Here is a 27,435-nt window from a genome sequence, read left to right on the forward strand (position 1 = left end):
GATGTGGGGACCTCTGGGGATGTAAACATGGAGGCCACAATAACACCAGATGATGTTATTCGCGCTGGGGTCTTGGGCAAGAGATGATATATAGTTTCTTCCTGTTGCAAGTGATTCAACTGATTTTGAAGCTTCAATCCGTGATGCCCAAGATTATGAGCACAACAGGAAGAAATACGCAGCCTGGTCTAGGCTGGACGGAGACATCAGGAAGAGTATCTTGTATGTTTTTTACTGAGTCGTTTGCCATCCTCATATACTATATATATTATATATATATATTTGATATTTCCTTCTTTTGAATTGGTGATTTCATTATTACTGTTATTATATGGTTTGGACGAGGAATTTCAGTTTTGAATAGCATTTCCTTGTATCTTTAAAAGAGCTCAATATTGTTTAGTCTATGAGTAAAAGAAAACAACTGGAGCTCTCTGTATTTCTACTATAAGAGCCACTCTGATGCTAATTTTATAAGACCTTATAACATGCATACTCTGTTTGCATATTCAACTTTTCAGGTTATCACAAAATTGTTGAATAGATTACTACTTCCCTTTTTTGCTTGCGATTGTTTGGACACCCAATAATGTATGGAGATTACTACTAGTAATTTACAATTTTAGGCATAATGGCTCCATATACTTAAGCTCCTCTCTGATTAATTTGTGGTTTATATGAGAGAATATTGTCATAAGAAGGGTATCGCTTTTTGGAAAATTCTCTGGCCAGGAGCAGGATTGCAAGAGGTCAGGCAGATTTCCTCTGTACAAAAAGTTCCCACTGAGGACCAAAGTGAGCTTTCCACTCTCTTGGTTTTGTAATGGGGCAAGTTTGCTTGATTCCAAGATTTGCCCTTGCACTGAAATCTAGAATTTTTGGTTTAGAGTTATCTCTGTGTTGTAACCATCTGTTCCTGTTGAGCTCGGACTACAGAGGACAGAATTGCCACTAGGTAGAAAATTCTTCATCTGGGGTAATAAAAGATGTTTTCCTGTTCCACCTGCAACATAAAGATAAACGGTTCAAAATATGAACCTGAAACTGTATTAGGAATTGACAGAATTTGTTGATAAGTACTTAGCTTGTTGACTGGATGATAAGGATAGGTCCATTGCTGTCTTTAAGAATGTTACCAAAGACCTCTTGAGAAAAGTATAGATTTGGCTTTTTGGGATGAGAAGATTCAGCCAAGGATGAGAACCTCCCATAATCCTTGTGCTCTGAGTTTTATCTCTGACGTATGCACTCTATCCAGGAAGTCTACATAAGAAACCTCGATAGGAAGAGTGTGGATGGTATAAAACTCAGTTCTGATAATAAGCTTTCAACTTTCTGCATCATGAGTAAAACTTACTGATCGGCATTGAAACCTTTAACAGAACCATAATGTTATTGGAATGGGACAATTTCTTAGCAAGTTTTCCCTGGTTCATAGCATTATCTCCTCTGGGTTGAAATATATAGCCAACTCTAGACAGTAAAGAACTTTTCCATCTGAAATGAACTGGCTGGCTTGAACTGGGTCTTTGGGATTGAAGGATGATCTCCAGTTATTAACGAAGCCGGTTCTGTTTATTAGAACAAATCCTTCGATGTAGTCAACGACTTCTCCAATGATTTAAATGCCTTGATCCTCGGAAAATAATGAGAATTCTGAGTAGAGTACTCTAATCCATTTCACCTGTGAGATAAGTTAATTAAGCATAAAGTTCATTTTTGTGTATTAAACTTTTTAAGAAATGGTATTTGTTCTAACCATCTTGGTGCTGGTTGAAGGGAGATTCTACCTGGTAATGATGCCAAACTGTCCAAGTCCTCCAAGAACACCATAAAGAGATCAGTGTTCTGTTTCTCCGAACAGGTAACCACGTTCCTCTTTTCCTGCCACCCAACCCAAAGTCTCAAAATTGGATTTATTCATGGCTATATTCTCGTTTTGCTATTCTTGTTGGAACTTGGGGTCAAAAACATCCTGCATTTAGTCTAGCTTTCATTAATTCACCATTAAGGGCTTCTCATAGCTAGGGATGGATGGTACAGTTGTCATTTCACCATATTCAAATAATCAAATTCCCAATCATCCTTGTCTTTGGCTGAAGTAGAAGTGTTCAATACCTCAGTCTTGGATGGGCTATGATTTCAGCTTTGGGAGATATTTAGTTTGCTTGAACATACCTGTGACAACCTCCAGCTGGTAAACGTTATTGATCTGGGTCCATGGAGAAATGCCTGACCACTGATTCCGGCATTCGATAGCGTGCCTCCGACGGTGAATATAGGTAATCTGTCCAAGACTTGGTGAGAGCCCATGTTTAAGAGTCTCATGCAGAATATAATCCACAACTCACCACCGGAAACATCCACATATGGCAGTTCAAGAGGTGAACTTCCATAAGTGGTTCTTGGAGTGATTCCATGTTGATAACTACACCTCCTTGAGTTTGTGACTGGCCTTGAAGGGAGTGGCCATGGCCTCTAGCAGCCACTGTGATCTCAGAAGCATAACCCATATGATAAATTGCTTTATTGTTGAGAAATATCAAACTGATTTAGGATATAGATTGCTGATGGTTGGAAATGGTGAGTATTGCCAAAGTCTTGAGCTGCATGATGCATTTTGAAAGCTAAGGTAGCCATCCAGAGGCAGTTGTTTTAATGAGAAGGGATGTTGGAGGAAGAAGATGAGTTTGAATTGTGGTGGTAGCTAAAGAGAGATAAAAGAAGGTTCGTTGTGTTAGAATAGAGCTCAAGAAGAAGATCATAAAAATCATGAAGATACAGTGTGTATTGTTTGAGAAAGCCAAAGTGTGACCCCATTTTCTCTGGCTTATGGTGAGAGAGAGAGAGAGAAGAGAGAGAGAACTTTCTTTGTGTTGTTCTTGGTTGGGAAAAGTAAAAAGAGATTATAGAGTGGAAATGAAAGGCACAGAGGAGAATTTAAAGGGAGGATTTTGGGCGGCATAGTCAAACTGCCATATTTTACTGGTTAAATCCGTATATTAGACTGTATAATATATAATCTCTTGGGTTCAAGATTTTCTTTTGGCCCACCTTTTTGGTTTCCAACGTTAAGCAGATAAAGGTCAGAAGAAAGTTCTTCGGAGATTTTACGTATCTTTGGTACTTTCTCCCACATATTTGATTTAAGAATCCAGGATCTTCTTGCATTTGCTTTGTATCCGGTTTCAGTACTGGTCTGAACCTCTACCAAGCTCTATAATTTTTACTTTTGGAAGTGAACAATGGTTGGTCTCTAAACTTAAATATAGAGAAATTGTATAAAAATATTGTACCGTATAAATATATAAATCCTTTAATTATTACGGTTAACATTTATATTGAGTCAGAAGGCTGAAGCTGCATCAATTTTCCCAAGAGTGTGTTGTCAGAAGTGTGGAATAAGAAGAATGGATTACCGGTATAGACGGACGGCCCCTACAAGTTTGCATCGTTTTTAAAGGTGAGTGTGTGAGAGTGGGTCCATAGGCACATGAAGTTCAGGATTTTATGCTTGTGGGAAACTTGGCAGCTATTGACCTGCTACAATGACATCAAATCTCCCCATTTATCATTTAGATTTTGGTCTGATTTCAACCTTTTATATCTCAAGCCATTTAATAGTAGAAATTAACTTTAAAAAGTTGAAGTGGCTAATTCAGGAGTTAGTGTAAACAACAGTTTTCTGAGTTGGAGGCCATGGAACAGGAGTAATCCTCCAAACCAAAAGAAATTAAAGAAGGGGCTAGTGAAACAAAAAGCAGTGGCCAAATATATATATATATATATACAATAAAACCTGTCTATAATGATACTCCATATAGGAATAAACTCTACATAGTCATAAAAAATTTTAGTCCCAATTTGGGATAGTTATAAATAACAATAAACTCCACATTGTAATAAGTTATAATTTTTCTAATTCCCGTCTTAAGGAAAGTTGCCTCCACATAGTAATAATTATCTGTATATTACCAAAAAATATATGTTATGTTATATTAAAGGTTTAAGATGAAATAAAATATTTGTCTAAAGTTGTTTGAGACAATGATTTATATTTTAGAGTTGTTACCACATCTTTTATTTTGCTAATATGTAATAACCTGCTAGCATGAACATCTTCTTGTTGAAGCCAAAATATTTTTAGCTTCTTAAGCATGTTTAGAGTTTCATAGCACAAATCTTTTTGTATTTTCGTACTATCATCCTTATGATTATTTCCTTTATCTTCTTATTTAATTGTAGCAATGATTTCTTCTTCGGTTAAAGCATACATGATTTATTGCTCATTTGGATGATCGAGGAAGACATTAATATCTAGGTGCGGATCCAACCTCTTTTTGGGTGGGCCATGGCTGACCCTCAATTTTTTTTTTTTAAATACTAATATGTATAATTTCTAGATTTTGGTCCACCCTAATAAAAATATTAATATATAATTAATTTTTATTTTGGCCCACCCTTACATAAATTTCTGGATTTGCTACTGTTAATATCCATTTGATTAGTGTAGTAAAATTGTTGAATCTGATCACTCAATTTTGCAATGACTCTTCTATTTTCTTGTCGAATCTAATCACTCAATTTTGCAATGACTCTTTTATTTTCCTCATTCACTTTATTTGTGACTTGCAATTCATTGAAATCGGGGGTTCTAATTTTGCAATGTTTAAAACCATTAGCAATTGTCTGTGGCTTCACATCAATTGACCATGTATCAACTGCCTATATAGTTCCATTAATGATACTTATCTTCGTTGGTTTTAAGATACGGTTTTCTATCCATTTCAAAAGTAAGCAATTGAAGTGTTGAATTGAAATCCTAATACTACTAAAATATGAATTGAAATTCTATTACCGTACTACTAGAACATGAATTAAAAAATAAGAAATCAAAACTATAATTTTTATAATTACACCTCTATTAAGTTATAACCTCCTTATAGTAATAAAATTAGTTAGTCTCACCATTATGACTATAGAGAGGTTTTATTATATATATTATATATATATATATATAATATTTCTATTAATGGGGTTTTTTCAAATAATGATGGGCCAATAACATCAACACAAAAATTATAAAGAAAAAAAATCTTAACACTCATTTAATATATTCATATAAATTTAAAAATCAATATTTTCATAATTCTAATATAAATCAGATAAAAATGAAATATGAAAATAAATATGAAATAAATTTTAATTACTTAGCTCATATGTCCGTTGTATGTACCAATGATTTGGCAAACAGCTACATAAACGCGTGTCGGACAGGTGTCTGGAATTAGGAGGCGGTGGACACGTTGGCTTCCGTGCATTCATTAAAAACAAAACATTCAACTCCAAACTAAAGCCTAAGGCTGAAGGTGGCAACAAAAATATCACCCTCTTCTTCACTCTGCTTTCTCAGGTAAGTTAACCAAACTTTTTCGTTCCCATTGTTCAAAAAGATGAAAACTCTACGTAGTGAGTGGTCTCGTTTTCTTTTCCCGATGTTTAGTAATGCAAAATTCAATTCCTGTTTTCTTACTCTGTTTGTCTGCGTCATTCTGTGATGTTGTAGTATGTAATTTTTTTCATTGTGAATATATATTTCTGGAAATTGTAATGTAAATCTTGATGGAGAAGGCTTTGAAATTTCATTTTTGTATTTTGTATTAGGGATTTAGGATGTGAATGAATGGGGAGATTGAGTTTGTAAACGTGTGGATAGATACTTGCTGTGGAATTGTAGGATATTCATCAGTGAAGTCTATTTTTTACTTTACGCTAAATGTTAGATTAGTTGTTACTGTTAATTGTGTTTGTGAAAGGTTGGAAAGTGTTAGTTTGAGCACTGGCATTAGTTGTAGTGCTGAATCAATGGCCAATTTGGATTTCGATACGACTTGAGGAAGGTCATTTGTCTATAGGACTTGAATGAGAGGGGTGATATTTGGTAGTTGTTAAGTGGATTGGTAAAGGGGGAACAGCAGTGAGGATATACCAATGGAAAACGCGGAGGTGAGTCACCAAATTAATGCAAGTGATGTGCAACTGAAGCAACTGACAGTCACTTATTGTAAGGGATTTGGTGTTCAAGGATGCAATCGTATAATTACATCTAGGGATGTAAAAGATCTATATCAGTAGTCCTGTTTATGACATGTTTGTTATTCTAGGCTTTTTCAATGCATAATTGGCCTAAAGTAGTGTCATATTTGTTGGAGACTCTCTTTATGTTGCTCAATTAACCTCTTTCTTCTATACTAAAACAAATAATGCTCTACTGTATGCGATAGAAATAAAGCTGTGAGAACAGAGAAATAGAGGCAATAAGAGGAGAAGAGAAAAAAATGTGCATTTGTGGGGAAACAGATCGAAAACAGGAAGCCTATAAGAGAATAGTAGGGCAAGTTTTTGAGATTGAATTTAGCTTTTGAAGTGTTTGATTGTTCTATGTTCTCCAACTTTGATGTAAAGGGTTTTTTCCTTTTTCTTTGATGAATGGAAGTGACAAAATTCCTAAATGAAAACTATTAAAGAGTTGTTTGAGTAGTAGTAGAGCTGGTGTAAGTTTGGATTTTTAATGGACTTTGGTTCTAACTCTTGGAGTCTATCTCTCTACTGCCGTTTAAACATTCTAGACAATTTCTTTAAGATTTCAGTGACATGTACATAAGAAATTTAAGGTAAAAGAGTTTTCATAACCTTGACATTTTGATTTATGTTATTGTAAGCTATGTTTCACTTAATTTGTGGAGAGACTTTTCTCATCACCTTCTATCTTAAATTATTTTTGACCTTTCATTTTTACAGCATAAACTTTGGTTGTTGATATATTTTGCAAAGCGGGTTCTTAAAATTTGCTGCAAGCGAATAAGAAATTGAATCTTGTGTTGTAGGATCCAAAATATTTAGTAACATAATTTTGAGGCCAATGTTGATTATATGGCAAACATATCAAAATTGTTTACGAGACCTATTTATATATCATTGTGTCTTCAGACATGATGAAATGCCTTTGGGCATTTATTGGCTAGAATATACTTCATTTTAAAAAACTGTTTTCTAACTATAGTAACTGAATGTATTTCACAGTGTGTTCTGGCTTTGCATAATGATAAATAACACATCATAAGCAACTAGAAACAGTATGAGTAAGACCAAATATTCTCACCTGTATGTATCCCTGTGACATACATGCCTTGTTTTTCTGCCGTGCAATAAATATGAGCTTTCTACATTTATTCTCTCTCTGTTTGTATATTGATAGGATTTTGTCTTGTTAGATTGTTCATCTTATGCCCACCTGTATCTATGCTAAGTCTCCTGAAAACATCTACATCATCTTTGTTTAGCCAAGATCACTTCAGTTTCTTTCTAATTTTAATATTTAACTTTAGGCTCTGTGAAGTAAGGAGGGCCATATGATTCTACTTTGTCGACTTTGGTTCTGTCTCCTGATTTTAATAAAGCTAGTAGCTGCTTTTCAATGGATGCTTGGTTAGTTTGTTGTGGTTGTCGGCAGCCACCAGATCTAGAAAAGATAGGTGCCAGCAAAAAAAATATGGTTTGACAGCTATTTGTTATTACTCTGATGGTACCAGCTGTTAAGTCGCCCTCAGTATAGTCTGGATTCATTTGGAGTGATGGTTCATTATGTAATACATGCTCCCTTGTCTCTATATTTCTTATTATTCTGTTTGTTTAATTTGTCCATTAATTAGCAGGTGATCTTCATATTGCTATGTTTCTCATCTCATGATATGAGTGACAGATGAATAGGAACAGGCCTCCGGAAAGTCACTTCTTTAAGGTGTAATGAATGCTCAGATGGAAGTAAAAGACCCCAAGTTATTTCCTTGATTAGCCTTCATGAATCCTAGTGTTTTTTTTTTTTTTTTTTTTTTTTTTGGGCTCAGTTGACTGGTACTTTTACACTACCTGACTCAATAAATAGGTCTGTTGTGGTTTTGGTAAGTAATATAATCTCTTTGACACTAAATGCCGGAGTATGTGTTCCGATAAGTTATTTTTTGGTCTATGGTTAAAAGTTCCTTTATCAATCTAATTCTTAACTTCTCTCTTGCATTTTCCCTTCCCAATATTTAAGGCTATGGATGTGAATCTTAAAAAACATTATTGGTGGTTTGTCTAAATGTGTTACCTCTGTATAACTTTTCGAGAATGAAATGATTTTGTGTAATAAAGAATGTCAAAAGAAATTTTAATTCCATATTATTTTATAAAAAATATTGAATTCAAATTGCTGCTTTAATAAAGTTCTTACCACCATTTTATAAGAACAGCACAAAAGAATTGATAAGACTCATAAAAGATGTAAAGATTAAAGTTCTTTTCATTTGTCCCGAAGAATATTGGTGAGATAATTTTCCTTGATAGCCTTTTGTTTTTGAATCTTTAAATTTTCTCTTTATCTTTGTTTTAGTGATCAAGGATTTCTATTTCTGCCAGAGTCCTGCTTTATTATATTTTTCTCACCCAAAGTCTCAAAAAAATTGTGTTAAAATGACCATTAGTTAAGATTCGGGTGTTTTTATCATATCTGAAAAGTGCACGGTGTTTTGATCAGAGTTAATTGGATCAATATATCTGCACTTGAAGTCAAGAGTTATTAGGAGGCATAGCAGATTCCAATATGCATTATTCGCCAAATGTGACATTTATGTTAAATGAAGTCTTACGTTTGTAGACTAGTAATTTCTGTATGAAATGTTTTATATTTTCTAATTTTAGTTCCTTGGATTCTGTTTGCCTATTATTCAGTGTGTATCTGCAAAATGCATGTGAAATACTGTATCTTACTATCTGCAAAATGCATGTGAAATACTGTATCTTACTATGTCCATAGAATCTTACAAAACTTTTGATTTTTGTCCTGTTAGATTTGTTCAGAAATCTGCAGGATCTTATTCCTGACAAAAGAGAGATTGTTTAAAGAACCACGAGTGGTTCTCAATCTTGCAAGTTTGATCACCTATGGAGATCAGTCAGCTGAAGTTTTGCATGGTACTAGCCCTCACGTCTGTCTACTATCAGTTTCTTGATCTATTTAACTTTCCGAGGAAGAAAACAGAATCTTATTGAAGCTATTCAACATGTATGACATGATTTTTGTTGTCTTTTTGAAGTTTAAACATCTCTATTAAGTAATAAGTTTTTGATTTACAATTTAGATTAGTTGAGAGAAAATTGTGAGCAGGATGATGCATGTCAAGATATAGCTGAGATTCTGATAGGTACCCTCCAATAACTAAATTGGGTTGGGTCATGGGTTTTCATGGGGTTGGGTAAACTCTCTTGGAAAACGGCTTGTAAGGAGGGTGTCAAGCCTTTATAAACCACATGCCACCCCTTTCCTTTTCAATGGGGATCCTAACATCTCACGCTTCCGCAACCGACGTCCACGTTGGCCTCTTTACCCCTTAGGGACTACGCGGATCCCTTTTCCCGGCCTCCATGCCCTTTTTGTAGCAATCGGGCCAAGGTTAGCCTTGCACGTAGGTGAGGATCATGCTTGATACCAATTGATAGGAACCCACTCCAATAACTCAACAATTGGGCTGGGTCATGGGTCTTTCATGGGTTGGGAGAACTTCCTTGGAAAATGGTTGCCAAGGGGGTGTTCAAGTCCTTTATAACCCACATGCCCACCCCTTTCCCTTCCAATGTGAGATCCTAACAGATTTGTATGGTTAAGATCCTTTTACAGGACACGACTAGGATTTGAATTAGAGATAAAGAGAAAGGATCTTGATAAAATTTTCTATATTGATTGGCCTAAATGGAAATGGAGATACACAGCTGAGTACTTATCCAAGCAAAAAGTGGAATGCTACTACATGTTAGCCTTGTTTTGTATGCTTGTAATCTTCTCATACACTATATATACTTCCATGTGGCATGTTTCTCTGATCTTGTGCTGGATTTTGATTGGAGAATTGGATAGTGCTTTGGTCTTTCAAAATTTGTCTATGTCGTTTTCGTTTTTCAATTAAATGATTGGGTTGAAAGGCAGTTAATAGAAAAAAAAAACTTTTGGTATATGGTCCATATTCCCCACCGTATTTGCTGACTGTCAATACGGAGTGAAATTAAGCTTCTTAAGGTTGTGAAAAAGACAAATATGCATTGAGGGTAAAATTAGGACATTTAATTTTGCTTTGCTTAAATCTGTTGACAAAAAGAGTATATCACTTATGTTGATGGACAAATACCTTCTATGTGCTTGAAGCTTATGAATATTTGTGGATAGTCTCTAACTTAGTTTAATATCCATAATACATTTAATGTTCCCTGTTATTATCTTTTGGCATCCAGATATATCTCTATTTAAAACGACCTTTTGTCCAAACAAAACAGGGCTTAAGCTTGTTTAGAAGTAAGCACATTTGGAAAGAAAGTTAGAAGTAGGAGAAAGCTATTCAGCCCAATCATTTTAAGCACAAAGAAGAATCTCAAATTTAAGTTAAAATCTACAGAAATTTGTGCATAAACGCTAGTGATATGATTTTGGATAACAGTACTAGGAAAGATAATGACAACTAGTTTAGAACTGTTGCAAAACAGAGAATTAAGGAGGTTACTTTTGTTATTGTAAGATACATTGATTGTGCTTGTATATAGAAATTGTGGATGAGTTCAGGAGCAGTTGATTTTGAGAAACTGTAGTATGATTTAAAGAACAAAACATATTCCGAAGACTAGCAAAAGACATTGAATCTTTGGAATTTCACTTTGATTCAGGGTGATGTGCCATAGCACTCATTTTGAAGTTGTTTACTGTTGATGCTTTTCGTCATTTTATTGTTGGAGTTCAAAGCAACTTAAGACACATAGTACACTTACATTTCTTGAACTGTATTTATATATCAAATCCAAGATGTGGAATTTCACTTTTATCAGGGTGTATGTGCCATATGCACTCATTTTTAAGTTGTTTTACTGTTGATGCTTTTCGACCATTTTATTGTTCGATGTCAAGCAACTTAAGACACATAGTACACTTTACAATTTCTTGAACTGTATTTATTATATCAAATCTCATAGATGATGCATGCATTAATTTTTCCATCTGTTTTGCGCCGAAACCATAATGTCTTTTATGTGAAATAGCAGAACTTCACTTGGGGCTTGGTAAGTACTTCACAGGGACTTGTATGCCATGTTAGTTTCACTTCCATAGATAGGAAGGTTATGATTCCAAGTTAGAAATCCTTATACTTGTTTGATATAACTGGTTATCTTCTTATAAGCGTTTTTTTTTTTTCTTATTTAAACAAAGTACATATGTGCATGATGGCATTGTAGTACATTTGTGCATATGCTGGCATTGTATGTCAAACTGAGTTTGTGAGCTTTGGATGCCCCAGATAAAGATGGAACAACCACAAGAAATGAAGTAACTGATCTAATAATGCGAGGTCGATTTGGAAGGTGTTCCAAAATCCATTCCTGGATCTCAATAAACAATGAAAAACTATATGATCAGAGTAGCAGGGAGTTTGTTTCACATGGTGCACTTCTGGGAGATGTGGGACCTCTGGGGATGTAAACATGGACGGACACATAACACCAGATGATGTATTCGCGCTGGGGTGGTTGGGGCAAGAGATGAATAATAGTTTTCTTCTGTTGCAAGTGATTCAACTGATTTGAAGCTTCAATCCGTGATGCCACAGATTATGAGCAACAACAGGAAGAAATACGCAGGCCTGGTCTAGGCTGGACGGAGACATCAGGGAAAGAGTAGCTTGTATGTTTTTTACTGAGTCGTTGCCATCTCATACTATATATATATATATATATATTTTTGATATTTTCTTCTTTTGAGAATTGGTGATTTCATTATACATGTTATTATATGTTTGGAGGGAATTTCAGGTTTTGAATAGCATTTCCTTGTATCTTTAAAAGAGCTAATATTGTTTAGTCTATGAAAGTAAAGAAAACAACATGGAGCTCTCTGTATTTTCTACTGAATAAGGCACTCTGATGCTAATTTATAAGACCTTATAACATGCAATACTCTGTTTGCATAATTCAACTTTTCAGGTTATCAACAAAATTGTTGAATAGATATACTTCCCTTTTTTGCTGCGATTGTTGTGGACACCCAAAATGTATGGAGATTACTACTAGTAATTTACAATTTAGGCATAATGGCTCCATATACTTAAGCTCTCTCTGATTAATTTGTGGTTTATATGAGAGAATATTGTCATAAGAAGGGTATCGCTTTTGGAAAATTCTCTGGCCAGGAGCAAGGATTGCAAGAGGGTCATAGGCAGATTTCCCGTACAAAAAGTTCCCACTGAGGACCAAAGTGAGCTTTCCACTCTCTTGGTTGTTTAATGGGGCAAGTATTGTTGATTCCAAGATTTGCCCTTGCACTGAAATCTAGAATTTTTTGGTTTAGAGTTAGTCTGGTTTGTAAACCATCTGTTCCTGTTGAGTCGGAAACAAGAGGACAGAATTGCCATAGGTAGAAAATATCTTCATCTGGGGTAACAAAAGATGTTTTCCTGTTCCACCTGCAACATAAAAGATAAACAGGGTTCAAAATATGAACCTGGAAACTGTATTAGGAATTGACAGAATTTGTTGTAGAGTACTTAGACTGTTGACTGGATAGATAAGGATAGGTCCATTGCTGGTCTTAAGATGTTACCAAAGACCTTTTGAGAAAAGTATGAGATTTGGCTTTTTGGGATGAGAAGATTCAGCCAAGGATGAGGAACCCCCATAATCCTTGTGCTCTGAGTTTTATCTCTGAAGTAGCACTATCCAGGAATCTACATAAGAAACCTCGTAGGAAGAGTGTGGATGGTATAAAACTCGTTCTGATAATAAGCTTTCAACTTTTGCATCATGATGAGTAAAACTTACTGATCGGCATTGAAACCTTTAACAGAACCATAATGTTATTGGAATGGGAACATTCTTAGCAAGTTTTACTGGTTCATAGCATTAGTCTCCTCTGGGTTGAAATATATAGCCAACTCTAGACAGTAAAGAACTTTTCCATCTGAAATGAACGGCTGGCTTGAACTGGGTCTTTGGGATGAAGGATGATCTCCAGTTATTAACGAAGCCGGTTCTGTTTATTAGAACAAATCCTTCGATGTAGTCGAAAGACTTCTCCAATGATATTAAATGCTCTTGATCCTCGGAAAATAATGAGAATTCTGAGTAGAGTACTCTAATCCATTTCACCTGTGAAGATAAGTTAAATTAAGCATAAAGATTCATTTTGTGTATTAAACTTTTTAAGAAATGGTATTTTCTAACCATCTTTGGTGCTGGTTGAAGGGAGATTCTAGCCCTGGTATGATGCCAAACTGTCCAAGTCCTCCAAGACACCATAAAGAGATCAGTGTTCTGTTCTCCGAACAGTAACCACTTCTCCTTTTCCTGCACCAAACCAAAGTTCAAAATTGGATTTATTCATGGCTATATTCTCTGTTTGTTCTTCTTGTTGGAACTTAGGTCAAAAACATCCTGCATTTAGTCTAGCTTTCATAATTCACCATTAGGGCTTCTCATAGCTAGGGATGGATGGTACAGTTGTCATTTCACCATATTCAAAATAATCAAATTACCATATCATCCTTGTCTTTGTGAAGTGACAAGTGTTTCATACCTCAGTCTTGGATGGGCTATGATTTTCGCTTCGGGAGATATTTAGTTTGCTTGAACAACCTGTGACAACTCCCAGCTGGTAAACGTTATTATCTGGGGTCCATGGAGAAATGCCTGACCACTGATTCCGGCATTCGATAGCGTGCCTCGACGGTGAGATATAGGTAATCTGTCCAAGACTGGTGAGAGCCCATGTTTAAGAGTCTCATGCAGAATATTAATCCACAACTCACCACCGGAAACATCCACATAGGCAGTTCAAGAGGGTGAACTTCCATAAGTGGTTCTTGGAGTGATTCCATGTTGATAACTACACCTCCTTGAGTTTGTGGACTGGCCTTGAAGGGAGTGGCCATGGCCTCTAGCAGCCACTGGTGACTCAGAAGATAACCCATATGATAATATGCTTTATTGTTGAGGAAATATCAGAAACTGATTTAGGATAAGAATTGCTGATGGTTGGAAATGGTGGTATTGCCAAAGTCTTGAGCTGCATGATGCATATTTGAAAGCTAAGGTAGCCATCCAGAGGCAGTGTTTTAATGAGAAAGGGATGTTGGAGGAAGAAGAATGAGTTGAATTGTGGTGGTAGCTAAGAGAGATTAAAAGAAAGGTTCGTTGTGTTAGGAATAGAGCTCAAGAAGAAGATCATAAAAATCATGAGAGATACAGTGTTGTATTGTTTGAGAAAGCCAGAAAGTGGTGACCCCATTTTCTCTGGCTTATGGTAGAGAGAGAGAGAGAACTTTCTTGTGTGTTCTTGGTTGGGAAAAGTAAAAGAAGAGTATAGAGATGGAAATGAAGGCAGAGAAGAGAATTTAAAGGGAGGATTTGGGCGGCATAGTCAAACTGCCATATGTTTACTGGTTAAATCCGTATATTAGACTGTATAATATATAATCTCTTGGGTTCAAGATTTTCTTTTGGCCCACCTTTTTGGTTTCCAACGTTAAGAGATAAAGGTCAGAAGAAGTCTTCGGAAGATTTTACGTATCTTTGGTACTTTCTCCCAATATTTTGATTTAGAATCAGAGATCTTCTTGCATTTGCTTTTAGTCCGGTTTCAGTACTGAGTCTGAACCTCTACCAAGCTCTATATTTTTAACTTTTGGAAGTGAAACATGGTTTGGTCTAAACTTAAATATAGAGAAATGTTGTATAAAAATATTGTACCGTAAAATTATAAATCCTTTATATTAAGGTTAAACATTTATATTGAAAGGCTGAAGCTGAATCAATTTTCCCAAGAGTGTTTGTGCAGTAAGTGTGGAATAAGAAGAAGGATATCCGGTATAGCGGGACGGCCCCTAAAGTTTGCATCGTTTTAAAGGTGAGTGTGAGAGTGGGTCCATAGGCACATGAAGTTCAGAGTTTATGCTTGTGGAAACTTGGCAGCTATGACTCTGCTACAATGACATCAAATCCCCCATTTATCATTTAGATTTGGTCTGATTTCAACCTTTATATCTCTAACTTCAAGTGTTTTATATCTTTACTATTCCTTTAGTAGGTTTTCAAAAAGGACATGCCTTTTGTGCTCTGCATAGTTACTGTTTTGGATTAGACTTTGGTCTTTTAAATTTAACCAATAATATATTATTAAACCCTAGTATTCCATAGTGATTTTTTATTAGGTTGTTTTTAACGTGTGCATGCATAAGTTAGGATACTAAAAGGCAAAAAATTTAGTATTTTGATACGTTAAAAATTGTATTTTGCTATAATATACATCAAAAGTAAATCTTTTGTTTTCTAATATCCTTTGTGTTCTAAAAGCAATCATTTTTTATTTTACTTTTTCCTTTACAAGTATGGACTAGGAGTCTCTTGTGCCCACAGTTTTTGCAAGACTTGTGTTTATTTTTTGGTGTAGGGGCCTGGGAGCTGAGCTTCAGGGTTCTGCAAGGAGGAGTCAGAAGAAGAAATGGCAGTGGAGTTTGAATGGAGGAAACTCTGAACAAGTCTTAGCCTATCAACAAGAGTCTCCATTGCAATTGTAGATTCCAGCAATGGGCATTTCCAAAAATGACTCTCCTCCTCTCTCTCTCTCTATTTTAATATATATATTATATATATAATTATATTTTCATAATACTTTTTGTGGCCCAACAAAATACTATTATGGAAATTATTACTCCGATTGCCTAATGCCATTTTAATTCTCAAGTTGTTTTGGAAAACCATTCGGATGTCACAATTTTTATATCTAGTTTGTTTTTATATTTATTCATCACAATGTTTGCATTTGTCTTTCCCACTTTCAAATTGTTGCCTTGTCCTAATTATTGGTGCCACTGATGATTATTTACTAGCAATCTTAACCTAGTCTTCCATACAAGTATATGTATTGTAAAAGTAGATAATCTTTATTTACGACAGTCATGCTTTAAGTTGTTCGTCAATTTCTTCAGCAATGCATGTTTTGGATTGGTTTATTGATATAGGGACTGAACACATCTATATACATATAAACTCTTTCTTCTCTTCACCATTATGATGATTAGATATAAAGAAAATAAAGTTAGTCAATTACATTGAATATAATACTAAAACTTTTGTATTTAGTTTACCTAAATGGTAATCATTTTTAGTGGTATTTATCAAGGAAATTTAGGGCTATAATGATATGTGTATTCCAGCTTACAATAGAGTGCTTGTACGAAAGCTTTATTATCAAAAGAAAGGTTACTAAGAATGTTACCTAAGTTATGAGTATAAATTATTTTTGTGTTTGATTCGTGTGGACTGTATAAATAATTAATGTGTTTGGTTGAAAAATTCTAAAATACTGTATTATTTTACTGAAATGCTTTTCAAGATTCGTGAGAGTATAAATTAATACTGTGTTTCGTTAAACATGTATACTTATGGCAAAGCACACATATGAAGGATATTCAATACCACGTATTCTATTCATATTCCATAACAACATCACCACTTTGCTATTGTCATCTAACATTTCTGGAATGATGGAACGGGAGCTTGTATAACAAGATTGATAAATTATGAAATCAGCAAATCAATAAACGCCCTGTTTATTTTATTGAACATGAATACTCAATTATTTCAAGTCTTACTTAAGTGAATTAAAATGTTACACATGAAAATTGACTTATTAGCAATCCATAAGATAAAGAATAGGAGTTTAACAATCTATTTGATAATTTTTAAAGAAAAAAAAAAATTTCAAATCTCATACAAAACGTAATGTTGAGAGTTTTGAGTTCTTGAATTATGGTAGTAATGTTTGTGCAAGAAGTGGGATGAAGAGAGTTGTGTGTTATGGGACCATGGGAGTTAGGGGATAAACCCCAAATTGTATTGTAAGTCTTAGGTTCCTAAACTCAGTAGTAATAGATGTAATTTAAATGAATGGTGATTGCATGAAGTCTAAAAAAAAAGTATGCCCAAAGTGGATAACGCCAAGTGTTATAAATGGATAAAAAAAAGCTTGTAATTCAATGGTGAAGACATGAAGTCCAAAAGAAAAAGAATTGTCACATCTAACATCACTAAAGAATGGAGGTAGATTCAATTTATAAGTCGTGAATTGTTTTAACATAATATGCACATTTTTGAAATAAAGAATGTTAGTGTAAAGTCCAATAGCAAAAAGTAGCTTCCCAAGTGACCTTCATATGTCTATTCAGTAGCAAGTTGCAGTTCTCAACTAATGAATTAGGGCAGGGAGAAGGTACGAGTTTTCACGGGAAGATATAGGTGTGATAGTGTAGGGAAAAGGGGGGGGTTTTATTTATTATTTTGTTACTTATTATCCAAGTATTACTTTCTTGAAGTACTAGGGCCAAACCTTGGGACCAAAAGTAATTTTCCCCGGTAATCGTCTTTAGATCACAAAATTTTACATCTAAATTTTAGACTCTAATGACCCGAGAACACTGATTGGTCTCAAAAACTCAGTTTCATTTTTTATAATAATAGATAAGATAAATCCTCAATGGTTAATGTGAAAAGGAATTTAAGCCTAAAGTTTATTCTTCAACTAATACTGTGACTTGATGGCCTATATCCTAGCAATACAACAATCCAAATAGTGAGATGCAAGCATTTCATTATGCACTTATGAGTCACACAAATACCACTAAAAAGCAAAGCCTTTGTTTTTTGAGCACTTTATATAAGCTTACATCTTAATAACTTGTCTTTTATTGTTAATATTTTTTTATTTTTTTAAGGTAAAAAAATTGGATAAAATTCTATTATATTGTCTATAATGGTTAGATCCTTGGGAAATTTTACTATTTGGCCCTATTTTGGTGAGAATTAAAAACTATTCACAAAAAGCAATTCTCAAAATACACATTTTAAGGACGAAAAATTCCCCTATTCACATTTCTTAACTGTTTCAAAACCATTCTCCAAAATTACAATCCTGCTAAATCCATACATTTTCGATTTCTAAGGTGATCTTGTGTGATTTTATTGAGATCTTAAGAAAAAAAACAAACATTGCAATGGTGCTGGAGTCAAATATGGGTGCAAGAAACATGCTAATTATGATTTTTATGTACAGGTGGTTAATTTTGGTTGGTGAGTTAATTTTTAACTAACGATTTTGATATTTTTGACAAACTTAGGATTGTCTATTGGGATGCAGATCACTTTCAAAGCGCAAGGTTGAAGATAATAAACAGTATTCGGTACAGTTTGATAAGGGAGTGTCGAACACTGATAGGACTATAGGAAGGTATCTATAATTTCATAAAGGGTTATTTTGATACCCTCACATAGGGGGTATAGACATATGATAAGACCTATTGGGGCTTTTTGTAATTTTTTACCCTCCGATAAGGAGTATTGGACATATAATAAGACTACAAGGGTTTCTGTAATTTTATACCCCCTTAGGCCTATTGGATGTTTGATACCCCTTATCAAAGATGAAGAAAACTTACGAGTACAAAAAAAAAAAAAAAAAAAAAAAAAAAAAAAAAAAAAAAAAATGGACTAAACGAAATAAGGAGTTTGAGAGCTTAAAAGAGCTAGTGCTCTATTAAAGATTCTTTCAATTGGTACAAAATGATATATATAGGTAAAAGATGAAAATATTACTATATTGCTTCGACGGCTGGTCATTCCCATGAAAGATATCTCCTTCCACATCTGCAAAGAAGTCAAAGACATCAAGATTTGCAAGATCAAAAAGATTAGATTAGAACAAATTAAATTACTCTTAACATTCTTTTTGTTATGCCTGGGAAAGTAAGGGCTGAAGTGGGAGGGTCAGTGGAGAATGACCTGTTCCCGTCAGAACAACAAACACACGTTAGGCCTGCCAAACGAATGGAGCTCCACGCGTCCATTTCCTGCTGTAACCCGTGCGAAGTCAGCTTGGGAAGAAGGTGATGGGACATAAAGCCGGATATATCCTGACAATCACACCAACCCAAGGAGTTTAATGATGATTACACGCTTTAGCTTGATATAAGAAGAGGAAGACCTTCATGAGGGGAGTTCGACAATTTTTACCAAAAATCACTCTCTCTTGTAAACAACTCATTTACTTTTTCTAAACCTCTTGTAAGTCAGTCCGCTGTTGCGACCTGACCCACATCACTATCAATACAAATCATGTGGACGTAGGATTTGCTACCTTAGCATCCGAACCACTTTAAAAGTTCTATAGCATTTATTTCTCTTTATATATTCATTTCACGTGTGCTTTTTGAACAATCAACGTTGCACACGTATGATAGTTGGTTGACAAAATTCGCATCAACAGTTGGCGCTAGAAGGAGGGTGATTAGTGTCTACCTTCATCAGGAAATCTTTGGACCTACGGTCTGCAACAGCGATGGCCCGCCAATCTGAGCAAGGGCAAGTAATCAGCGTACTGAAGAAGTTCCAGTTTCACAAATGTGCGGGGGATGTCCCGGCAGCTCCACAACTTGACCATGCCATCAGAAACTACTTGGAGAGGCTCGACAATATCTCCAGACGGTCAACCAAAGGTTGGACCGTTTGGACCAAGGCATGTCATCTAACACAGCTAGGGCGGTGCAACCGCCAAAGACGCCTGCAGGTCGCGCGGAAAGCGCGGCAAAGGGCAATAGCCCGTGCCGCGAGCACTGCAGCGCGTAGGCGCACAGGGTAAGCAAGTGGTAAAAGTAAGCTACGGGCTCCCAAGGACCAGCGAACACAAAAGGTGCCCTAAGCAGGGTATCGGCGAAGCTGAGACTCGTGTGAAAGAGTGAATCCGAGCGTCCCATGCCACGTCGCAGGCAAACCCGAGCAGAATGCGGGGCCGATGATTCTTATCACCACCGACAGAACGACCCGATCGTTCTCAGGCGGGTGGCTCCCACACCTCGCGGGGCGGTTGTACCACCGTGAGGGTCGTGAAGATGCCCCGCACATCCACCGCCTTCACACGCCTTAGTCAGCGTGGTGCGAGTGCGGCGGAAATGCCCGACGAGGCGAGGAGGAATCCGACCTCCGGACCTCCTGAACCGCAAATCGAGAGGACGGACGGCACGGGTGAAAGCAATCCCCAATTGGCTCCGTTACCACAAATAGAGGAGCTACAGCGAGCTTGGACAGGTTGAGGGAGTAGCAAAACGAACAGGGCAGGTCGCCTCTGGTCCCCCTTTCTCCGAAGTATTAGTTGTTCCACTTCCACCGGGGTTCAGAATGCCCAGTATGCGGCCGTTTGATAGGAACTAGACCTCAGGATCATTTATATGGGTTCAACGACCTGATGGGGCTCCACCAGGTTTCAGACCTGCCAAATGCCGTTGTTTGGCGGAGTACGCTGACTTCTCACGCCAAGCGGTGGTTAAGGTCGCTCCCGGCGGGATCGATCAGTTCGTGGCCTCAGATGAGGCACGACGTTCCTGCGGCATTTCCAAGCTAATCGGAAGTTTCGATGCCTTTGAGCTACTCAGCAACATAAGGCAAGAAAGAGACGAATCCCGCAGTCTTACATTGATCGATTCCACAGGAAACTCAACAAGGTGGCCACGCTCCAGAAGAACCATCACGACACTTAAATAGGGACGTTCGCCCGTAAACCGACCTATGGAAAGAACTGCAGGCTAAGGATGATATTTCCCTCACCAGATTACAACCTGGCAGAAAAGTATCTCGATAGAGAAATTCGTGGCGCCCTTCGCCGTCGCGATCACGGCACTTCCAGCGGTAGTCTGGTCGGGGAGATAATAGGAGAGTTGATCGCAAAGGAGTATTGCGATCAGTGAAAAAGGAAGAAACCACAATATGAGCAGAAAAATCCTATGTTCCTGTTCCTTGTCGCGACCGCGACAGGACTCAATACACTCGTTGAACGGGTCATATCTGCAATCCTCGACAAATCTGAGGGAGGCAGCTTGCTCGCGTGAGCCGAACCAATGAAAACTCCTGCTACGGCCAGAAACAGCAAAAAATACTATCGTTACCCTCGGGATAAGGGTATCACACTGATGAATGCGAGCCCTAAAGCACGGCTATCGAAGAGCTCATCAAGAAAGGGCACTTCAGGAGTACATGATGGAACTCCCAAAAGAAACCAAGGGGAGCGAAAGAAAAGCGTCGTGATGCAACGGGTAGCAGCAATGTGAAACCTAATTTTTGGAGGTCGCACCTGCTGGAAACCACCCGAGGAGCGCAGGGAAAGGTATGCTCGCGAAGGCATCATGACCCGATCAGGTAATGAGCACTTCGCAGCGACCTCAAAAAGCCAGGAGGAAGGAGGAGGAAACCAATCACCTTCTGCGAGAAGGAGGACAGCTCGCTTGCACCACCTCACGAGGATGCTCTAGTGATAACACACTGATAGGGTGTCATAATGTCTGCAGAATGCTTGTAGACAACTGAAGCGCTGTGACATCCCTGTTCAAGTAGCTTTCGATAGAATGAACCTAGTCGGGCCGACCTGAAGCCAGCCTCGATGCTCTGTACGGTTTGTACAAGGGATCACCTGATCCCCAAAGGGATTATCCAGCTACCAGTCACGCTCGGCGACTATGACGAGGTGATTAGGGTTACTGAATTTTTGGTCGTGGACTGCCCGTCGGCCTTTAATGGAATCTTGGGGTGATCTCTACTGAGAACCTTCAGAGCGGTCACTTCCATTTATCACCTCAAGATGAAGTTCTCCACTCCAACGGGGATCAGAGAAGTAAGCGGGTCGCAAAGCGCATCTCGCGAATGCTACGTAAAAGCGGTACATATGGTAGATAAGGGCATTTCGTGATGTGTGCCCCGCCAGGCTATGACGATCAGCCGGATCGAGCCACAGCCCGGTCCCGCGGAGGATAACATAGATCCGCGAATCCAAGAAATCCCCCCCCAGCGGCCCGGTTGAGGATCTGTCCGAGGTTTCGATCGATCCGAAAGAGCCGAGCCGATTGTTAAGGATTGGAAGCTGTCTCAACCCACAGCTCGCTTCCGAGCTGGTAAGCTTCTTAAAGGAGAACATTGACGTGTTTGCCTGGTCGCACGAAGCCGAATGGCAAGTGGCGGACCTCCCGAGACTTCAGCGACCTCAACAAAGCTTGCCCGAAGGACGACTTCCCCCTGCCGAGAATCGATCAGCTCGTTGATGCCACCTCGGGGCACGAGCTATTGAGCTTCATGGATGCGTACTCGGGATACAATCAAATCCCGATGTACAGACCAGATGAGGAGCATACGACCTTCATTACGGACTGGGGGCTATACTGTTACAAAGTCATGCCCTTCGGCCTCAAGAATGCGGGTGCGACCTATCAAAGGTTGGTCAATCGGATGTTCTCCGACCAGATCGGGAGGATAATAAAGGTCTATGTGGACGACATGTTGGTCAAATCCCAGGTCGCCTCAAAACATATTGCGCATCTCGCGGAGATGTTTGACATACTCCGACTCTACAGAATAAAGCTGAACCTCTTAAATGTTCATTCGGGGTATCGTCAGGTAGGTTCCTCGGATATATGGTCAATCAGCGGGGCATAGAAATGAACCCCGAAAAGATTCAAGCTCTGCTCGATATGAAAAGCCCGACCAGCAAAAAGCAGGTCATGAGTCTGAACGGGCGGATAGCGGCACTTAGTCGCTTCATATCAAGGCTAACAGACCGCTGTTTACCATTCTTCAATGTTCTGAAGGCCAATAAGAAATTCGAGTGGACTCCCGAATGCGAGCAGGCATTCCAGAGTATAAAAGAACACCTTGGGAAGCCACCTCTCCTCTCTAAGCCTCTTTCATAGGAAATCCTGCTCATCTACCTGTCCGTCTCCCAGTTCGCGGTCAGTTCAGCTTTAATACGGGAAGAGGAAAGGGTTCAATGGCCGATATATTATGCGAGTAAGCGTCTGTCGGATGCCGAGATGCGGTATCCGGAAATGGAGCGACTAGCTTTTGCTCTGCTGGTCGCGTCCAGAAAGCTGCGGCTTTACTTCCATGCCCATACAATCAATGTGATGACAAATTACCCCCTCAGGCAGGTCCTTCAGAAACCAGAAGCTTCGGGTAAACTCCTCAAATAGGCCATGGAATTGAGTCAGTTTGACCTAAAGTACAGCCCCAGGTCGACCATTAAAGGGCAGGCTGTCGCCGACTTCATTTCGGAATTTTCTTATCTCCCAAGCGAGCAACAGCCTAGCGAAGCCGCGCGAGAAAGTATTCAGAACCTGTCGACTTGGAACCTCTATGTCGACGGGTCATCAAACAGGAAAAAAGTCGGTGCGGGTCTTCTCCTCGTGAGCCCCGAGGGGGCACGAATTCATGGTATTTTTCGGTTCGGGTTTAAAGCAACCAACAATGAGACCGAGTACGAAGCTCTGTTCGCCAGGTTGCGACTTGCCAGAGAAATGGGTGCAACCACGATCAACATTTATAGCGACTCTATGCTGGTCGTCAACCAAATTCTAGGGGAATACCAAGCCAAGGAAGAGAACATGGTCCGCTACCTGAAAGAGGCTAAGACCGCGCTGGGGATGTTCAAGCACTTTGAGATCGCTCAGATCCCCAGAGACAACAATTCTATAGTGGACGCCTTGGCAAAGATAGCCTCCTCGCTGGATTCAGAGGCTCCGGACAACATTCCTGTTCGTTTCGTCGGTGCTCCGACTATCAGCTCGACCGAACAGGCAGTAAATGTGGTTCAACTGGATTTCTGGATGACTCCCATTATCCAGTACCTTAAGGATGGGACCTTGCCAAGCGACAAGGTCGAGGCAAGGATCCTGCGGGTAAGATCTACTCGCTTCACACTCATCAGGATCAGCTATACAGAAGAGGATTCAGTGCCCCTCTCCTCCGATGTGTAACCAGTGAAGAAGCAGATTACATCATGAGGGAAATCCATGAAGGGATCTGCATTACTCTTAACATTCTTTTTGTTATGCCTGGGAAAGTAAGGGCTGAAGTGGGAGGGTCACGTGGAGAATGACCTGTTCCGTCAGAACAACAAACACACCGTTAGGCCTGCCAAACGAATGGAGCTCCCACGCGTCCATTTCCTGCTGTAAACCGTGCGAAGTCAGCTTGGGAAGAAGGTGATGGGACATAAAGCCGGATATATCCTGACAATCACACCAACCCAAGGATTTAATGATGATTACACGCTTTTAGCTTGATATAAGAAGAGGAAGACCCTTCATTGAGGGGATTCGACATTTTTACCAAAAATCACTCCTCCTATGTAACAACTCATTTATTTTCTAAACCTCTTGTAAGTCAGTCCGCTGTTGCGACCTGACCCACATCACTATCAATACAAACATGTGGACGTAGGATTTGCTACCTTAGCATCCGAACCACTTTAAAAGTTCTATAGCATTTATTTCTCTTTATATATTCATTTCACGTGTGCTTTTTGAACAATCAACGTTGCACCGTATGATTAGTTGGTGCAAAATCTCGCATCAACAGTTGGGCGCTAGAAGGAGGGATGATTAGTGTCTACCTTCATCAGGAAATCTTTGACCTACGGTCCTGCAACAGCGATGGCCCGCCAATCTGAGCAGGGCAAGTAATCAGCGTACTGAAGAAGTTCCAGTTTCACAAATGCTGCGGGGGATGTCCCGGCAGCTCCACAACTTGACCTGCCTCAGAAACTACTTGGAGAGGCTCGACAATACTCTCCAGACGGTCAACCAAAGGTGTGGACCGTTTGGACCAAGCATGTTCATCTAACACAGCTAGGGCGGTGCAACCGCCAAAGACGCCTGCAGGTCGCGCGAAAGCGCGGCAAAGGGCAATAGCCCGTGCCGCGAGCACTGCAGCGCGTAGGCGCAAGGGTAAGCAAGTGGTAAAAAGTAAGCTACGGGCTCCCAAGGACCAGCGAACACAAAAGGTGCCCTAAGCAGGGTATCGGCGAAGCTGAGACTCGTGTGAAAGAGTGAATCCGAGCTGTCCCATGCCACGTCGAGGCAAACCCGAGCAGAATGCGGGGCGATGATTCTTATCACCACCGACAGAACGACCCGATCGTTCTCAGGCGGGTGGCTCCCACACCTCGCGGGCGGTTCGTACCACCGTGAGGGTCGTGAAGATGCCCCGCACATCCACCGCCTTCACACGCCTCTAGTCAGCGTGTGTGCGAGTGCGGCGGAAATGCCGACGAGGCGAGGAGGAATCCGACCTCCGGACCTCCTGAACCGCAATCGCGAAGGCGGACGGCACGGGTGAAAGCAACCCCAATTGGCTCCGTTACCACAAATAGAGGAGCTACAGCGAGCTTGGACAGGTTGAGGGAAGTAGCAAAACGAACAGGGCAGGTCGCCTCTGGTCCCCCTTTTCTCCGAAGTATTAGTTGTTCACTTCCACCGGGTTCAGAATGCCAGTATGCGGCCGTTGATAGGAACTATGACCTCAGGATCATTTATATGGTTCAACGACCTGATGGGGCTCCACCAGGTTTCAGACCTTGCCAAATGCCGTTTGTTGGGGAGTACGCTGACTTCTCACGCCAAGCGGTGGTTAAGGTCGCTCCCGGCGGGATCGATCAGTTCGTGGCCTCAGATGAGGCACGACGTTCCTGCGGCATTTCCAAGCTAATCGGAAGTTTTCGATGCCTTTGAGCTACCTCAGCAACATAAGGCAAGAAAGAGACGAATCCCTGCAGTCTTACATTGATCGATTCCACAGGAAACTCAACAAGGTGGCCCACGCTCCAGAAGAAATCAACGAACACTTAAATAGCTGGGTTCGCCCGTAAACCGACCTATGGAAGAACTGCAGGCTAAGGATGATATTTCCCTCACCAGATTACAACCTGGCAGAAAAGTATCTCCGAATAGAGAATTCGTTGGCGGCCCTTCGCCGTCGCGATCACGGCACTTCCAGCGGTAGTCTGGTCGGGGAGATAATAGGAGAGTTGATCGCAAAGGAGTATTGCGATCAGTGAAAAGGAAGAAACCACATATGAGCAGAAAAATCCTATGTTCCTGTTCCTTGTCGCGACCGCGACAGGACTCAATACACTCGTTGAACGTGTCATATCTGCAATCCTCGACAAATCTGAGGAGGCCAGCTTGCTCGCGTGAGCCACGAACCAATGAAAACCCTGCTACGGCCAGAAACAGCAAAAAATACTATCGTTACCACTCGGGATAAGGGTATCACACTGATGAATGCGAGCCCTAAAGCAGGCTATCGAAGAGCTCATCAAGAAAGGGCACTTCAAGGAGTACATGATGACTCCCAAAAGAAAACCAAGGGGAGCGAAAGAAAAGCGTCGTGATCGCAACGGGTACAGCAATGTGAACCTAATTTTTGGAGGTCGCACCTCGCTGGAAACCACCCGAGGAGCGCAGGAAAGGTATGCTCGCGAAGGCATCATGACCCGATCAGGGTAAGAGCACTTCGCAGCGACCTCAAAAAGCCAGGAGGAGGAGGAGGAAACCAAACACCTTCTCGAGAAGGAGGCAGCTCGCTTGCACCATCCTCACGAGGATGCTCTAGTGATAACACACATGATAGGGTGTCATAATGTCTGCAGAATGCTTGTAGACAACGAAGCGCTGTGACATCCCTGTTCAAGTAGCTTTCGATAGAATGAACCTAGTAGGCCGACCTGAAGCCAGCTCGATGCCTCTGTACGGTTTGTAAAAATTCCCCTATTCACATTTCTTTAACTGTTTCAAAACCTATTCTTCAAAATTACAATCCCTACTAAATCACTACATTTTTCGATTTTCTAAAGGTGATCTTGTGTGATTTTATTGAGATCTTAAGAAAAAAACAAACATTGCAATGGTGCTGGAGTCAAATATGGGTGTAAGAAACATGCTAATTATGATTTTTATGTACATAGGTGGTTAATTTTGGTTGGTTGAGTTAATTTTTAACTAACGATTTTGATATTTTTGACAAAACTTAGGATTGTCTATTGGAGGATGCCGATCACTTTTCTCAGCGCAAGGTTGAAGATAATAAACAGTATTCGGTACAGTTTGATAAGGGAGTGTCGAACACTGATAGGACCTATAGGAGGTATCTATAATTTTCATAAAGGGTTTATTTTGATACCCTCCATATTAGACATATGATAAGACCTATTGGGGCTTTTTGTAATTTTTATTACCCTCTGATAAGGAGTATTGGACATATAATAAGACCTACAAGGGGTTTCTGTAATTTTATACCCCCTTAGGTCCTATTGGATGTTTGATACCCCTTATCAAAGATGAAAAAAAAAAAAATAAAAAAATAAGGGACTAAACGAAAATTAAGGAGTTTGAGAGCTTAAATGAGCTAGTGCTTCTCACTAAAGATTCTTTCAATTTGGTACAAAAAGATATATAAGGTAAAAGATGAAAATATTAACTATATTGCTTCGACGGC

The 27,435-nt window shown here is 39.2% G+C and overlaps 2 pseudogenes; both read right to left on the minus strand.

Annotated features, from left to right (window-relative positions):
• Positions 1 to 691: 691 nt before the first annotated feature.
• Positions 692 to 3,452, minus strand: LOC116141194 (annotated as a pseudogene).
• Positions 3,453 to 12,048: 8,596 nt separating this feature from the next.
• Positions 12,049 to 14,359, minus strand: LOC116141195 (annotated as a pseudogene).
• Positions 14,360 to 27,435: the final 13,076 nt, after the last annotated feature.

This window comes from Pistacia vera, unplaced genomic scaffold (assembly GCF_008641045.1).
Source record: "Pistacia vera cultivar Batoury unplaced genomic scaffold, PisVer_v2 Contig395, whole genome shotgun sequence".
Taxonomy (NCBI): Eukaryota; Viridiplantae; Streptophyta; class Magnoliopsida; order Sapindales; family Anacardiaceae; genus Pistacia; species Pistacia vera.